The following is a 20,237-nucleotide window of genomic DNA, read 5'->3' as shown; positions in this document are numbered from 1 at the left end:
GCGAGAAGGTTGGGGGAGAAGGCTGGACGGAGTAAAAATCCCTTTCAGACATTTTAACTTTTTTATACTCTGTAGGTGAAAGGGCTTGTAAAATAAAATATATGGTCTCACTACTATGCAAATCTGTATTAAAAATATACGGTAAGTGCAGACTGACTGCTGGAAGAGGACCAAAATTGGGATTGGATATATTGTACATGGTTCTTATTAATGTGGACTATATACAGTCATGGCTGAAAGTGTTGGCACCCTTAAAATTGTTCCAGAAAATGAAGTATTTCTCCCAGAAAATGACTGCAATTACACTTTTTGTTATACACATGTCTATTTCTTGTGTGAGTATTTGAACAACACAAAAAAAAAAAAAAACAGAGAAAAAGGAAAATTGGACATAATTTCATACAAAGCCCCAAACTGGACCAGACAAAATTGTTGGCACCTTTTCAAAACTCTGGGCAAACAATTTAGTTTCAAGTATGTGATGCTCGTTCAATCTCATCTGTGGCAAGTAATAGGTGTGGGCAATATGAAAATCACACCTGAATCAAATGAAAAGGGGAGAAGTTGACTCAGTCTTTGCATTGTGTGTTTGTGTGTGTGTCACACTAAGCATAGAGAACAGAAAGAAAAGAGAACTGACTGAGAACGTAACAAAATTGTTGAAAAATATCCACAATTTCAAGGTTACAAGTCCATCTCCAGAGATAATTATGTTTCTTTGTCCATGATTCACAATATAACTAAGAAGGTTGATGATATTGTGCATCATGGACAAAGGAACATAAAAATCTCTGGAGATGGACTTGTAACCTTGAAATTGTTGATATTTGTCAACAATTTTGGTTCTCACATCCTTAGTCAGTTCCCTTCTACTCTTTCGGACCTCCATGCTTAGTGTGGCACACACAGACACACAATGCAAAGTGATGAGAGAATATACTTTGCGCTATTCATTACTTGCTTGAATATTAAGGTGTTCACGATATCCATTAATCAATGGTTTGATCCTTGCCTTGAGAGTTTCGAGTCTCCTCCCTGCATGTTTGGTGCCTGATTTGAAGCCACTAAACATGTGGGGATTGCCTCTCAATCACAGTAATGCCGTAGCCATATTTGCTACTGGCAATAGTGTGATTGGAAGGCGCAGTGAAAAAAAAAGACATGCAGTCATTAAAGCAGGAGAGTTTTACCTATTGATATTCTCACAGCTGTCACAATGCTTCCTGGTCCGATCATTAAAGTTCATGAATATTCACTGCTTCCCCTGCCCACCCTCTGTAACAGTGTCTGTGATGGATTGCAGTTCTGCTTCCCTGTGCGGGCGTCTGATTGGTTGCCCTCATACTCGCTGTCTGGGTCACCTGAGTGGAGTGTAAGAAATAAATAATTATAAAAAATGGCGCAGGCTGCCCCGTGTTCTGATTCCCAGCACAGATAAAGCAGACAAATACAGGCTGCAGGCCCCAGCTATGCATGTTATCTTGGCTGTGTATCAAAATACGAGGGACTTCATTTTTTTTAATTATTTAAATAAATTTAAAAAATGGTGTGAGGTTTCCGCCCAATTTTAACACCTAGCCTAGGTAAAGCAGACAGCTGGGGCTGGTATTCTCAACTTGGAAGGCCCATAGTTATTGGGCCCTCTCCAATCTAAAAATAGCAGCCCGCAGCCACCCAAAAACTGTTGCATTCATTAAATGCGCCAATTCTGGCGCTTTAGCTGGCTCATCCCAATTGCACTACTGTGGTGGTAATCTGGGTAATATAAGGGGTAATGACAGCTATGATTTGTCAAAAAATGACAGCTGTCATCAAGCTCAAGGTTAGTAATGAGGAGGGGGTCTCTGAGACTCCCATTACTAATCCCTATAAGTCTAAAAAAATAAACACAAAACACAGAAAAAATCCTTTATTTAAAGAACAAAAAAAAAACTTTTTCTCAAATTTAGTAACCCTCAAAACAGCCCTGCAGGTGTGACATAATCCACAGACACAATGTCCCAAGACAATCTCGGCTCCACTACATCTGAGGTTGCAGTGCCCGGTCATATTAGAAAATGTGACCGCTCACTGAGGCGTCATGGACACACTGAATGATCAGCAGCTGTGAGCAGTGATGCCACTGAGCTCACCTGAGGCCATAGCTGTTAGTTTCCATGGTACCCCAGCTGTGACCTCAGGTGACCTGATCTGAGCTGAAGTCATTGAACTGTGATCTCACCTTAAGTGAAGTCATTGAAGTCAATGATAGATTTCCAGATTAGGCTATGAAGCTGGGGACAAAAAGCGCAAAATAGGGTCTTATCAGGTATAAAAGTGCAATGTGCACGAAATAACACTCACCTATTGGGGTTGTAAAAGTCACAACCTCTATGAAGGCTTGAGGTAATGGCGGCTGCCACAGCCCCAAATGGGTTAAACTTCAGTGCTGGAGAGGAAGAATGGGGTTAATGTCGCGCTGCTGCCGAATGAATATATTGTTGATTATTAAAATATTCCTCTTTTATTGCATAGGTCTACGCATTTCAGGGATAAAGTCCCCTTCTTCAGGACAAAGGAAGAAAATCAACAATATACCTATAATCATAATAATCAACAGTATATTCATGCGGCAGCAGCTCGGCATTAACCCCGTTCTTCCTCTCCAGCACTGCAAATTAGGCTATGTGCAAATATGTTTTTAGGTTGTTTTTCTTCCTCTGGCAGTGAGGACCTTGACTGTGTGCAGAAAATCATGACATCTGAAGATTACCAAAGGATTTGGGTAGCAATGTAGTGCCCAGTGTCAGAAAGCTGGGATTATGTTTTAGGCCATGGGTCTTCCAGCAGGACAATAACCCCAAACATACTTCAAGAAGTCCCAAGATATGGATGGAAATTAAGTTAAGTCCTGAAGTGGCCACCAATGACTTTAGATCTACAGTGAATCCCTTTGAACATCTATGGAAAGATCCTAAAATTGCCGTTGAGAGAAGACACCTTCAAATATGAGAGACCTGGAGCAGTTTGCAAAAGAAGAGTCCAAAATTCCAGTTTAGGTGTAAGAAGCTTGTTGATGGTTATAGGTAGTGATTGATTGCAGTTATTTATTCCAAAGGGTGTGCAACCAAGTATTAAGTTGAGGGTGCAACAATTTTGTCCTGCCCATTTTTGGAGTTTTGTATGAAATTAAGTCCAGTTTGAGTTTTTTTCTCAGTTTTTTTGTGTTGTTGCAATACACAAAAAGGAAATAAATAAATTTATAACAAAACATTTGTAATTGCAATAATTTTCTGAGACAAATGCTTCTTTTTCTGGGACAATTTCTAGGGTGCATACATTTTCAGCCATGACTGTATGACCATAAACAAGAAATACATAAACAGTGCTACTGTGCCCCCTATCCATCATTCGCAGATATTGCAGTCAATGAAGGCTATGGAGTCTGAAATATAACTAAGCCTACTTGAAATATAACTAAGCCTACTGAGTAACCCCCAGTATACTGTGTACATTTTCTTTCTACTTAGTAACTCAAAGGACCAACATATGCTTTTTTGAAGACACTATTTATTTTTTTTAACAAACTGTCAGTAGTTTTTTGCATCTGACTGCAGCATAATTTATGGGGAGAAATCCTGACTCCAGTGATGTGTCACTTTTTGGGCTATCTGTTGCAGTTTCAATGCAATCAGTATTTTATCAGCAGGAGATTATCACTAGAGGACTAGTTGCATGACACATGTAGTCCTCCTGCTCTATAGGACCCCATGCCATAGTGTACACAGAAAGCTGCCAATCAGTGATGTGTGTGAGGTTATACAGAGCTCAGCATTCAGAGAACTGGTAGATCTGCAGCAGATAAAAAAAAGTTGTTTCATGAAAATGACAGCAGCAGCTCAGTAAGGGTACAGTCTCACTAAACGACGTACCAGCAATTCCGACTATGATATGACCTGGTCAGGATTGCTGGTGCGTCGCTACATGGTCGCTGGTGAGCTGTCAATCAGGCAGATCTCACCAGCGACCAGTGACTAGCCACCAGCCAGCAGCGACTCGTGGAAGCGATGCTGCGCTTGGTAACCAAGGTAAATATCGGGTAACTAAGCAAAATGCTTTGCTTGGTTACCCGGTATTTACACTGGTTACCAGCGCACACCGCTTAGCGCTGGCTCCCTGCACTCGTGGCCAGGGTACACATCGGGTTACTAAGCAAAGCGCTTCGCTTAGTTACCCGATGTGTACTCTGGCTACGTGTGCAGGGAACAGGGAGCCAGCACTGGCAGCCTGAGAGTGGCGTACGCTAGTAACCAAGGTAAATATTGGGTAACCAAGCAAAGCGCTTCGCTTGATTACCCGATGTGTACCTTGGTTACGTGCGCAGGGAGCAGGGAGCCGGCTTCTAGAAGCTGCGGGCGCTAGTAACCAAGGTAAATATCGGGTAACCAAGCAAAGCGCTTCGCTTGGTTACCTGATGTGTACCTTGGTTACAAGTGTCCGCAGAAGCCGGCCCCCTGCTCCCTGCACATTCATATTGTTGCTCTCTCGCTGTCAAACACAGCGATGTGTGCTTCACAGCGGGAGAGCAAAGAGAAAAAAATGAACCAGAGCTGTGTGTAATGATCAGCAATTTCACAACAGGGGCCAGGTCGCTGCTCAGTGTCACACACAGCGAGATCGCTGATGAGGTCACTGGTACATCACAAAACCTGTGACTCAGCAGTGATCTCGCTGTGTGAGAAGTACCCCTTAGTCATACATTATTGTAATCAAGGACTCTGCCCCTACATAATGCTACACAGATTAAAAGTCCTATAGTAGCATAGATAGAGATTTTTAGAAAAAGTATTTCTTAAGATAACATATGATATGCTAATGAGCCCAGCAACTAGTTGCAAGGGCATCACTTCCCTTGGCTAGTCGGCCCCCTTAGCATGTTAGTAGTCAAAAACGGTGATGCAAAAAACCTTTATTATGTAAAAAAGCCTTTTTTAGTGTGATAGTAGCCAAACCTAAAAAAAAGTATATAAATCAGGTTTTATTGTAATCGTACTGACATGAGGAATGGAGTTTAATGGTGTAAAATTAGTAATAAAGCCAATTCTTCAACTGCTGTTAATTTGTTTATTCTGCCTCCCAAAGATTCCGGGCAGACTCGGCTCATATTTATCCTGGGCTCTACGCTTACACCGGGGATTATGTGTAAATCTTAGAAAAACGTGATTGAGACAAAATAACAAACAGAAAATTCACTTTAATGAGGCAGATGGAGTTAATTAGAATTCCCCTCTGGCCTGTGATCCGGTGGTGTCCATCTTTTTATGAGTCTTTTTAGACGTGCACGAGAGTGCGGTCAACAACAGTTTTGTTCACCTTTGAAAAGACAGACACCTCTGAACAGAGGCAAAATGGAGTCCATAGTAGCTTTGCTGCCTCATTATAGTGAATAGATTCATTGGTGGTTCAACTGAATCATGTATTTCGGACATGGAGATGGAAACCCTGATTTATGTGCTCAGCATAAAGCACAGGATAAATTTGAACTAATCCAAAATATTTTGTACCCAAATTGCCACAAAACAGCATTCCACTCGTCACAAAAAAAAATCCCCACTCAGAACTGTCATCTGTTAATGGAAATACAGGGGGCTTCCATGTTACTAGTAGCGGAAAGGCTCCGGAGAAGCGCTATGCCCCCCCCCAAAAAAAAAAATCAAGCAAAATTTGCCCTCCCAAGTCTAAATGCTCCCATCCCTTTTGAGCATCACAATGTGTCTAAACCACAGTTAAACTCCACGTTTGGTATTGTTGTAGTGAGGAGAGCCCGCTTAATGTATGAGGTGTGTGTCCCGGATTCAGGAGCTGGCACAATATATGGGCACTACAATGCACTGGGCACTGCGGGGGCTTAATGTCAATTTTTACTTCTGCAATATTCACTTCGTTTGAATCCATGGGTGTTTTCCAGTAACTAAATAGTCACTACTCCTGTAAATCAATTTCCAGAGGGATGTAACTTCCAAAATGTGGTCACTTTGATTTCTGCTGCTCTGGCACTAATGTCCTCTGTAAATAGAGGGCGCAAGCTATTCTAGGAAATCTGTGCTCCAAAACTCGAATGGCGCAGCTTCCCTCCTCAGCCCTGCCTTGTGGTCAAACAGAACTCTACAGTCACATGTGGGGTATTGCCACATTTAGGAGAAATTGTGTAACACATTATGGAGCATTTTTAACCTATTCCACTTGTAAAAATTGGAAATCTGGGGTTACAACAATATTTTAGAGGTAAAAATGTAATAATTTTTTCTTCACCGCCTAATAGTATAAATATTTTGACTCACCTGTGGTGTCGATATGCTCACTACTCCCCTAGATAAATTCATTGAGGGTGTACTTTGTAAAATGGGGTCACTTATAGGGAGTCTGCTTTTGTGGCATGTTAGGACAGGGCTCTTCCAATGTGACATGACACCCCCAAACCATTCCAACAAAATCTGAAGTCCAATGTGGTGCTCCTTCCCGTCTGAGCTTTGTACTGTGCCTCACAAGTAGTGTTTGACCACATATTGGGTACTCACGAACTCAAGAAAAATTGTCTAAGAAATTATATGGTCCATTTTCTCAAATTAACCATTTTGACATTTATAACTTTGGGGCAGAAGCAACATTATAGTGGAAAATTTTTTTTTTATTTTCACTGCCCAATCTTATACATTTACGTAATTCATCTGAGGGTTAAAATTGCTCAATACATTCCTAGATGACTTCCTTGAGAGGTGTAGTTTCTAGAATGGGTTCACTTTGGGGGGTTTCTGTTGTTTTGACATGTCAGGGGATCTTCAAATGTGACATTGCATCTGCAATCCATTCCAGTGAAATTGGCACTCCCTCACTTCTGAGCCCTGCCGTGCGCCCAAACAAAAGTATTCCATTACACATTGGGTATGTCAAGGCCATCTCTTTGCATTTAGAGACATGTGACAGGATCTGGGCCAGAGTCTCTCTTTGCCATCTGGGACTCCTCACATTAAACGTATTTCCCTTTCCTTTGGTATTGAAAGGGTTATTGTCAGTTTTACTTTCCAGCAGCTTCTGATTCCTGGCCTCAGGTGCTTCTGGTTGATGACCACTTCCCCTATATAAGGTCACATCTCCCAGTTGAAGGGGTCGGTTATTCTTATTCATTCTGAAGCTTGGCCTCGAGGTGGAAGGAGCTACTGGAGCCCTTGTTGTGTGAAGCGGTGTAGGCTGCAGTTCTGTGCAGCCATGAATTTGGGCTTTATCCTTTTGTTGTTTCCCCTGTCTGTCGTACATTCCCTTCTTGGTATATTAATGCATCAGTAAAACTAGAGATCCTCACCTGCTAGCTCACTAGCCAGGGTTATTATAGGTTTTCTCTATCTTCAGATATCCTGTTCAGTGACAGTCGCGGAACCTGTATAGGGCTTGCTAGGAGTGCAAAGTTCAGTAACAGGCAAGTGCAGAAGGGGTCCCATCATCCTCTTCCCTAGCACCACTGTTATTTATGTGTCCCCGCTGTACCCCTTGTTTGCTGCGGTAAAACCCCTGTTAGTTGTTTGTCTCACTGTGCGCCAGACCTTCCGCAAGTCCATTGCATGACAGGATATCGGTATACTGAGGAGAAATTGCATGGCAAATTGTATGGTGCATTTTCTCCTTTAACCCTTGGGATTATACAACCTTTTTGGCTAAAACAAAATTTGTGAGAAAAATATGATTTTCTTTATTTTCACAGCTCAACGTTATAAAATTCTGTGACGCACCTGGGGGCTTTAAGTGCTCACCACAAATCTAGATAAGTTCCTTGAGGGGTCTAGTTTCCAAAATGGGGTCACTTGTAGGAGGTTTCCACTGTTTACGCACATTAGGGATTCTGCAGACGCGACATAGCTTCCGCTATTGATTTCAGACAATTTTGCATTTGAAAATTCAAATAGTGCTTCTTATCTTCTGAGCCCAGCTATGTGCCAAAACTGTAGTTTTCCACTACATATGGGGTATCGGTGTACTCTGGAGAAATTGCACAACAAATTGCACTTGAAGGGTTAATAAACTTCATAGATGTGGTTTTGAGCAGTTTCAGGGGTGCAGTTTTTGGATTGGTGTCAGTATTGGGTTTTTCTGTGAGATAAGCCTCCTGAAGTCACTTAAAATGGTAGTGATGTGAAGTATATATGTAGTAAATATTATTTATTAAAGGGTATTTTTGGAACTTTAAAAAAAAAAAGTGCCTAGGCACTAACAGGCAGGTAGTTGCTACAGTACCTACCTGCCAGTTAAGCTGGGTGACGTTAAGCACTGGCACAGAGAGGTCACAGACCACTCCTGCCAGCAATACAGTAGCTTCGTAAACAGAGGGATGGCTTCTTTTCCGCTCTGATCTGTAGATAAGGTGGGACAGCTGACGTCATGCTGATTGACAGCCGGCTCCCCACTACCTAACTGGGGCAGCGAGCTGTCAGTCAAGCATGACATTAACAGTGATGCCCATCTACAGAACAGAATAGATGAGAAACCACCGCTCTGCTGTCGCAATGTCAGCAGAAGCTGCAGAATCACTGGTAGAAGCAGTCTGTGGCAGCTCTATGCTGGTGAAGAATGGTGCCAGGCACAACAGGCAGGTAAGTAGTAATGACCTGTCTGTTATTGCTTGCGCACTTTTTTTTTATTGTCTTTCTAGCTTCTTCAGTAATAATAGTCTTTATATGTGTCCATAATTCCTCAGGATTTCTTTCATCTGTATGTAGAAATACAAATTGGTAATGCTGGCCATTCCAAAATACTTCATGTATGTTGGTCAAATTGAAGTTACAAATGACCTGTTGTCTGGTTCTTTTGAGCAGTTTGACTCTAGTCTTTGCTGTCAAAAGTTCATGATCAGTTCCTAGCTTAGTTTTTCACAGTAATGATTGATGACCTCCATCTTTGTTGAACATATATGTAGTCAATCTAATTCTTATGGGCTCCATTTGGTGATGTCCATCTGAGAAGTCTCCGTTTGGAAGAAGGTATTCATGATGAACAGTTGATTTGTCATACAAAAGTCAATAAATCGTCCTGTACAGAAGAAAGGCCTGGCAATCTACTTCATACCTCCCAACCGTCCCGGATACAGCGGGACTATCACGATTTGCATTGTTTGTCCCGTTGCCCCGGGCAGGAGGTCCGTATCCCGTGACTCCGCCCACCCACTCTCTCCCCGCCTCGCTGCTTTTCCCTCCTACCATCCTAACACGTGACGTGAGCATAACAGAGCGGAGCGCGCTATCCGAAACTAGTCTCTGTCTGCTCTGTGGTCTGTGCTGCTGCTAAGGTATGAAAACTGAATCTCCCCAGCGCTGATTCCCCTCCCCCCGCCCCCGGCCGGAGCGTGAGATCCTCTAGCTGTTTCTCTGACTCCCGTGTGTCCTTAGCTATCGTGTGTGCTGCCTGCCCTGCAGCATTGAGAATCGAACAGTGTTTGCTTCTCAATGCTGCAGGCACACCACGGTAGATCAGGACATTCGGGAGAGGACAGTGTGTACTTACCACTTGTGTCCTCTCCTGCAGGTGCACAGCACTGGCCGGTAATATGCAAAAATTGAAGCATTGGCAATCCTTCTATCAGCTACCGACCACATGATCCCTTGCCTGGCAGAGCTGCTGTTCACACATCAGTTTTTTCCAATCAGGCACAATCTGGTTTGTGCCTGATGCAACGGATCCGTCTCAGATTGTGAAATAACTGATGCAACGGATCCGTTTTCTTTTTTTATGCTGAGAGAGAGAGACCCCACACGCAGGCACTACCCAGCACGCATCATCACCGCACACGCCGGCACTACCCAGCATGCATCATCACCGCACACGCAGGCACTACCCAGCACGCATCATCACCGCACACCCCTGCACTACCCAGCACGCATCATCACCGCACACTCCTGCACTACCTCGCACGTATCATCACCGCACACGCAGGCACTACCCAGCACGCATCATCACCGCACACCCCTGCACTACCCAGCACGCATCATCACCGCACACGCAGGCACTACCTCGCACGCATCATCACTGCACACGCAGGCACTACCCAGCACGCATCATCATCGCACACCCCTGCACTACCCAGCACGCATCATCACCGCACACCCCTGCACTACCTCGCACGTATCATCACCGCACACGCAGGCACTACCCAGCACGCATCATCACCGCACACACGCAGGCACTACCTCGCACGCATCATCACTGCACATGCCGGCACTACCCAGCACGCATCATCACCGCACACGCCGGCACTACCCAGCACGCATCATCACCGCACACCCCTGCACTACCCAGCACGCATCATCACCGCACACGCAGGCACTACCTCGCACGCATCACCACCGCACACACAGGCACTACCCAGCACGCATCATCACCGCACACACGCAGGTACTACCTCACACGCATCATCACTGCACATGCCGGCACTACCCAGCACGCATCATCACTGCACACGCCTGCACTACCCAGCACGCATCATCACCGCACACGCCGGCACTACCCAGCACGCATCATCACCGCACACGCAGGCACTACCTCGCACGCATCATCACCGCACACACGCAGGCACAACCTCGCACGCATCATCACTGCACATGCCGGCACTACCCAGCACGCATCATCACCGCACACGCAGGCACTACCCAGCACGCATCATCACCGCACACCCCTGCAATACCCAGCACACATCATCACCGCACATGCAGGCACTACCCAGCACACACCATCGCCGCACACGCCGGCACTACCCAGCACACATCATCACTGCACACGCAGGCACTCCCAGCACACATCATCACCGCACACGCCGGCACTACCCAGCACGCATCATCACCGCACACCCCTGCACTACCCAGCACGCATCATCACCGCACACCCCTGCACTACCTCGCACGTATCATCACCGCACACGCAGGCACTACCCAGCACGCATCATCACCGCACACCCCTGCACTACCCAGCACGCATCATCACCGCACACGCAGGCACTACCTCGCACGCATCATCACTGCACACGCAGGCACTACCCAGCACGCATCATCACCGCACACCCCTGCACTACCCAGCACGCATCATCACCGCACACCCCTGCACTACCTCGCACGTATCATCACCGCACACGCAGGCACTACCCAGCACGCATCATCACCGCACACACGCAGGCACTACCTCGCACGCATCATCACTGCACATGCCGGCACTACCCAGCACGCATCATCACCGCACACGCCGGCACTACCCAGCACGCATCATCACCGCACACCCCTGCACTACCCAGCACGCATCATCACCGCACACGCAGGCACTACCTCGCACGCATCACCACCGCACACACAGGCACTACCCAGCACGCATCATCACCGCACACACGCAGGTACTACCTCGCACGCATCATCACTGCACATGCCGGCACTACCCAGCACGCATCATCACTGCACACGCCTGCACTACCCAGCACGCATCATCACCGCACACGCCGGCACTACCCAGCACGCATCATCACCGCACACGCAGGCACTACCTCGCACGCATCATCACCGCACACACGCAGGCACTACCTCGCACGCATCATCACTGCACATGCCGGCACTACCCAGCACGCATCATCACCGCACACGCAGGCACTACCCAGCACGCATCATCACCGCACACCCCTGCAATACCCAGCACACATCATCACCGCACATGCAGGCACTACCCAGCACACACCATCGCCGCACACGCCGGCACTACCCAGCACACATCATCACTGCACACGCAGGCACTACCCAGCACACATCATCACCGCACACGCCGGCACTACCCAGCACGCATCATCACCGCACACCCCTGCACTACCCTGCACGCATCATCACCGCACACCCCTGCACTACCCAGCACACATGATCACCGCACACCCCTGCACTACCGCACGCATCATCACCGCACACGCAGGCACTACCCAGCACGCATCATCACCGCACACACGCAGGCACTACCTCGCACGCATCATCACTGCACATGCCGGCACTACCCAGCACGCATCATCACGGCACACGCCGGCACTACCCAGCACGCATCATCACCGCACACCCCTGCACTACCCAGCACGCATCATCACCACACACGCAGGCACTACCTAGCACGCATCATCATCGCAAACGCAAGCACTACCCAGCACGCATCATCACCGCATACCCCAGCACTACCCAGCACGCATCATCACCGCACACCCCTGCACTACCTCGCACGTATCATCACCGCACACGCAGGCACTACCCAGCACGCATCATCACCGCACACACGCAGGCACTACCTCGCACGCATCATCACTGCACATGCCGGCACTACCCAGCACGCATCATCACTGCACACGCCGGCACTACCCAGCAAGCATCATCACCGCACACCCCTGCACTACCCAGCACGCATCATCACCGCACACGCAGGCACTACCTCGCACGCATCACCACCGCACACACAGGCACTACCCAGCACGCATCATCACCGCACACACGCAGGCACTACCTCGCACGCATCATCACTGCACATGCCGGCACTACCCAGCACGCATCATCACTGCACACGCCTGCACTACCCAGCACGCATCATCACCGCACACGCAGGCACTACCTCGCACGCATCATCACCGCACACACGCAGGCTCTACCTCGCACGCATCATCACTGCACATGCCGGCACTACCCAGCACGCATCATCACCGCACACCCCTGCACTACCGCACACATCATCACCGCACACGCAGGCACTACCCAGCACACATCATCGCCGCACACGCCGGCACTACCCAGCACACATCATCACCGCACACACAGGCACTACCCAGCACACATCATCACCGCACACGCCGGCACTACCCAGCACGCATCATCACCGCACAACCCTGCACTACCCAGCACACATGATCACCGCACACCCCTGCACTACCGCACGCATGATCACCACACACGCAGGCACTACCCAGCACGCATCATCACCGCACACGCAGGCACTACCCAGCACGCATCATCACCGCTCACGCAGGCACTACCCCGGACGCATCATCACTGCACACACCTGCAATACCCAGCACACATCATCACCGCACACGCAGGCACTACCCAGCACACATCATCACCGCACACCCCTGCAATACCCAGCACACATCATCACCGCACACCCCTGCACTACCGCACACATCATCACCGCACACCCCTGCACTACCCAGTACACATCATCACCGCACACCCCTGCACTACCCAGCACACATCATCACCGCACACCCTTGCACTACCGCACGCATCATCACCGCACACGCAGGCACTACCCAGCACGCATCATCACTGCACACGCCGGCACTACCCAGCACGCATCATTACCGCACACGCAGGCACTACCCAGCACGCATCATCACCGCACACGCAGGCACTACCCAGCACACATCATCACCGCACACACCGGCACTACCCAGCACGCATCATCACCGCACACCCCTGCACTACCCAGCACGCATCATCACCGCACACCCCTGCACTACCCAGCACACATGATCACCGCACACCCCTGCACTACCGCACGCATCATCACCGCACACGCAGGAACTACCCAGCACGCATCATCACCGCACACACGCAGGCACTACCTCGCACGCATCATCACTGCACATGCCGGCACTACCCAGCACGCATCATCACGGCACACGCCGGCACTACCCAGCACGCATCATCACCGCACACCCCTGCACTACCCAGCACGCATCATCACCACACACGCAGGCACTACATCGCACGCATCATCATCGCACACGCAAGCACTACCCAGCACGCATCATCACCGCATACCCCTGCACTACCCAGCACGCATCATCACCGCACACCCCTGCACTACCTCGCATGTATCATCACCGCACACGCAGGCACTACCCAGCACGCATCATCACCGCACACACGCAGGCACTACCTCGCACGCATCATCACTGCACATGCCGGCACTACCCAGCACGCATCATCACTGCACACGCCGGCACTACCCAGCAAGCATCATCACCGCACACCCCTGCACTACCCAGCACGCATCATCACCGCACACGCAGGCACTACCTCGCACGCATCACCACCGCACACACAGGCACTACCCAGCACGCATCATCACTGCACACACGCAGGCACTACCTCGCACGCATCATCACTGCACATGCCGGCACTACCCAGCACGCATCATCACTGCACACGCCTGCACTACCCAGCACGCATCATCACCGCACACGCAGGCACTACCTTGCACGCATCATCACCGCACACACGCAGGCTCTACCTCGCACGCATCATCACTGCACATGCCGGCACTACCCAGCACGCATCATCACCGCACACGCAGGCACTACCCAGCACGCATCATCACTGCACACCCCTGCACTACCGCACGCATCATCACCGCACATGCAGACACTACCCAGCACACATCATCACTGCACACCCCTGCAATACCCAGCACACATCATCACCGCACACGCAGGCACTACCCAGCACACATCATCACCGCACACCCCTGCACTACCGCACACATCATCACCGCACACGCAGGCACTACCCAGCACACATCATCGCCGCACACGCCGGCACTACCCAGCACACATCATCACCGCACATACAGGCACTACCCAGCACACATCATCACCGCACACGCCGGCACTACCCAGCACGCATCATCACCGCACACCCCTGCACTACCCAGCACACATGATCACCGCACACCCCTGCACTACCGCACGCATGATCACCACACACGCAGGCACTACCCAGCACGCATCATCACCGCACACGCAGGCACTACCCAGCACGCATCATCACCGCTCACGCAGGCACTACCCCGGACGCATCATCACTGCACACACCTGCAATACCCAGCACACATCATCACCGCACATGCAGGCACTACCCAGCACACATCATCACCGCACACCCCTGCAATACCCAGCACACATCATCACCGCACACCCCTGCACTACCGCACACATCATCACCGCACACCCCTGCACTACCCAGTACGCATCATCACCGCACACCCCTGCACTACCCAGCACACATCATCACCGCACACCCCTGCACTACCGCACGCATCATCACCGCACACGCAGGCACTACCCAGCACGCATCATCACCGCACACGCCGGCACTACCCAGCACGCATCATTACCGCACACGCAGGCACTACCCAGCACGCATCATCACCGCACACGCAGGCACTACCCAGCACACATCATCACCGCACATGCCGGCACTACCCAACACGCATCATCACCGCACACCCCTGCACTACCCAGCACGCATCATCACCGCACACGCCGACACTACCCAGCACGCATCATCACCGCACACACCGGCACTACCCAGCACGCATCATCACCGCACACCCCTGCACTACCCAGCACACATCATCACCGCACACGCAGGCACTACCTCGCACGCATCATCACCGCACACGCAGGCACTACCCAGCACGCATCATCACCGCACACCCCTGCACTACCTCGCACATATCATCACCGCACACGCAGGCACTACCCAGCACGCATCATCACCGCACACACTCAGGCACTACCTCGCACGCATCATCACTGCACATGCCGGCACTACCCAGCACGCATCATCACTGCTCACGCCTGCACTACCCAGCACGCATCATCACCGCTCCCGCCTGCACTACCCAACACGCATCATCACCGCAACGCCGACACTACCCAGCACGCATCATCACCGCACACGCAGGCACTACCTTGCACGCATCATCACCGCACACTCGCAGGCACTACCTCGCACGCATCATCACTGCACATGCCGGCACTACCCAGCACGCATCATCACCGCACACGCAGGCACTACCCAGCACACATCATCACCGCACACACGCAGGCACTACCCAGCACACATCATCACCGCACACACGCAGGCACTACCTCGCACGCATCATCACTGCACATGCCGGCACTACCCAGCACGCATCATCACCGCACATGCAGGCACTACCAAGCACGCATCATCACTGCACACCCCTGCACTACCGCACGCATCATCACCGCACATGCAGGCACTACCCAGCACACATCATCACCGCACACCCCTGCAATACCCAGCACACATCATCACCGCACACGCAGGCACTACCCAGCACACATCATCACCGCACACCCCTGCACTACCGCACACATCATCACCGCACACGCAGGCACTACCCAGCACACATCATCGCCGCACACGCCGGCACTACCCAGCACACATCATCACCGCACACGCCGGCACTACCCAGCACGCATCATCACCGCACACCCCTGCACTACCCAGCACGCATCATCACCGCAAACCCCTGCACTACCCAGCACACATGATCACCGCACACCCCTGCACTACCGCACGCATCATCACCGCACACGCAGGCACTACCCAGCACGCATCATCACCGCACACGCAGGCACTACCCAGCACGCATCATCACCGCTCACGCAGGCACTACCCCGGACGCATCATCACTGCACACCCCTGCACTACCGCACGCATCATCACCGCACACGCAGGCACTACCCAGCACACATCATCACCGCACACCCCTGTAATACCCAGCACACATCATCACCGCACACCCCTGCACTACCCAGTACGCATCATCACCGCACACCCCTGCACTACCCAGCACACATCATCACCGCACACCCCTGCACTACCGCATGCATCATCACCGCACACGCAGGCACTACCCAGCACGCATCATCACCGCACACGCCGGCACTACCCAGCACGCATCATTACCGCACACGCAGGCACTACCCAGCACGCATCATCACCGCACACGCAGGCACTACCCAGCACGCATCATCACCGCACACGCAGGCACTACCCAGCACACATCATCACCGCACACGCCGGCACTACCCAGCACGCATCATCACCGCACACCCCTGCACTACCGCACGCATCATCACCGCACACCCCTGCACTACCCAGCACGCATCATCACCGCACACGCCGACACTACCCAGCACGCATCATCACCGCACACACCGGCACTACCCAGCACGCATCATCACCGCACACCCCTGCACTACCCAGCACACATCATCACCGCACACGCAGGCACTACCTCGCACGCATCATCACCACACACGCAGGCACTACCCAGAACGCATCATCACCGCACACCCCTGCACTACCTCGCACATATCATCACCGCACATGCAGGCATTACCCAGCACGCATCATCACCGCACACACTCAGGCACTACCTCGCACGCATCATCACTGCACATGCCGACACTACCCAGCACGCATCATCAACGCACACGCCTGCACTACCCAGCACGCATCATCACCGCACACGCCTGCACTACCCAGCACGCATCATCACCACACACTCAGGCACTACCCAGCACACATCATCACCGCACACACGCAGGCACTACCCAGCACACATCATCACCGCATACACGCAGGCACTACCTCGCACGCATCATCACTGCACATGCCGGCACTACCCAGCACGCATCATCACTGCACACGCCTGCACTACCCAGCACGCATCATCACCGCACACGCAGGCACTACCTCGCACGCATCATCACCGCACACATGCAGGCACTACCTCGCACGCATCATCACTGCACATGCCGGCACTACCCAGCACGCATCATCACCGCACACGCAGGCACTACCCACCACGCATCATCACTGCACACCCCTGCACTACCGCACGCATCATCACCGCACATGCAGGCACTACCCAGCACACATCATCACCGCACACCCCTGCAATACCCAGCACACATCATCACCGCACACGCAGGCACTACCCAGCACACATCATCACCGCACACCCAAGCACTACCGCACACATCATCACCGCACACGCAGGCACTACCCAGCACACATCATCGCCGCACACGCCGGCACTATCCAGCACACATCATCACCGCACACCCCGGCACTACCCAGCACGCATCATCACCGCACACCCCTGCACTACCCAGCACGCATCATCACCGCACACCCCTGCACTACCCAGCACACATGATCACCGCTCACCCCTGCACTACCGCACGCATCATCAACGCACACGCAGGCACTACCCAGCACGCATCATCACCGCTCACGCAGGCACTACCCCGGACGCATCATCACTGCACACCCCTGCACTACCGCACGCATCATCACCGCACACGCAGGCACTACCCAGAACACATCATCACCGCACACCCCTGCAATACCCAGCACACATCATCACCGCACACCCCTGCACTACCGCACACATCATCACCGCACACCCCTGCACTACCCAGTACGCATCATCACCGCACACCCCTGCACTACCCAGCACACATCATCACCGCACACCCCTGCACTACCGCACGCATCATCACCGCACACGCAGGCACTACCCAGCACGCATCATCACCGCACACGCCGGCACTACCCAGCACGCATCATTACCGCACACGCAGGCACTACCCAACACGCATCATCACCGCACACGCAGGCACTACCCAGCACGCATCATCACCGCACACGCAGGCACTACCTCGCACGCATCATCACCGCACACACGCAGGCACTACCTCGCACGCATCATCACTGCACATGCCGGCACTACCCAGCACGCATCATCACCGCACACGCAGGCACTACCCAGCACGCATCATCACTGCACACCCCTGCACTACCGCACGCATCATCACCACACACGCAGGCACTACCCAGCACACATCATCACCGCACACCCCTGCAATACCCAGCACACATCATCACCGCACACCCCTGCACTACCGCACACATCATCACCGCACACCCCTGCACTACCCAGTACGCATCATCACCGCACACCCCTGCACTACCCAGCACACATCATCACCGCACACCCCTGCACTACCGCACGCATCATCACCGCACACGCAGGCACTACCCAGCACGCATCATCACCGCACACGCCGGCACTACCCAGCACGCATCATTACCGCACACGCAGGCACTACCCAGCACGCATCATCACCGCACATTCAGGCACTACCCAGCACGCATCATCAGCGCACACGCAGGCACTACCCAGCACACATCATCACCGCACACGCCGGCACTACCCAGCACGCATCATCACCGCACACCCCTGCACTACCGCACGCATCATCACCGCACACCCCTGCACTACCCAGCACACATCATCACCGCACACCCCTGCACTACCGCACGCATCATCACCGCACACGCAGGCACTACCCAGCACGCATCATCACCGCACACGCCGGCACTACCCAGCACGCATCATTACCGCACACGCAGGCACTACCCAGCACGCATCATCACCGCACACGCAGGCACTACCCAGCACGCATCATCAGCGCACACGCAGGCACTACCCAGCACACATCATCACCGCACACGCCGGCACTACCCAGCACGCATCATCAGCGCACACGCAGGCACTACCCAGCACACATCATCACCGCACACGCCGGCACTACCCAGCACGCATCATCACCGCACACCCCTGCACTACCGCACGCATCATCACCGCACACCCCTGCACTACCCAGCACGCATCATCACCGCACACACCGACACTACCCAGCACGCATCATCACCGCACACACCGGCACTACCCAGCACGCATCATCACCGCACACCCCTGCACTACCCAGCACACATCATCACCGCACACGCAGGCACTACCTCGCACGCATCATCACCGCACACGCAGGCACTACCCAGCACGCATCATCACCGCACACCCCTGCACTACCTCGCACATATCATCACCGCACACGCAGGCACTACCCAGCATGCATCATCACCGCACACACTCAGGCACTACCTCGCACGCATCATCACTGCACATGCCGGCACTACCCAGCACGCATCATCACCGCACATGCCTGCACTACCCAGCACGCATCATCACCGCACACGCCTGCACTACCCAACACGCATCATCACAGCAACGCCGACACTACCCAGCACGCATCATCACCGCACACGCAGGCACTACCTTGCACGCATCATCACCGCACACTCGCAGGCACTACCTCGCACGCATCATCACTGCACACACCGGCACTAACCAGCACGCATCATCACCGCAAACGCAGGCACTACCCAGCACACATCATCACCGCACACACGCAGGCACTACCCAGCAAACATCATCACCGCACACACGCAGGCAATACCTCGCACGCATCATCACTGCACATG

This window comes from Anomaloglossus baeobatrachus, chromosome 1 (genome assembly GCF_048569485.1).
Source record: "Anomaloglossus baeobatrachus isolate aAnoBae1 chromosome 1, aAnoBae1.hap1, whole genome shotgun sequence".
Taxonomy (NCBI): domain Eukaryota; kingdom Metazoa; phylum Chordata; class Amphibia; order Anura; family Aromobatidae; genus Anomaloglossus; species Anomaloglossus baeobatrachus.
The sequence above is the reverse complement of the archived record's forward strand: the minus strand, read 5'-3'. Positions refer to the sequence as shown.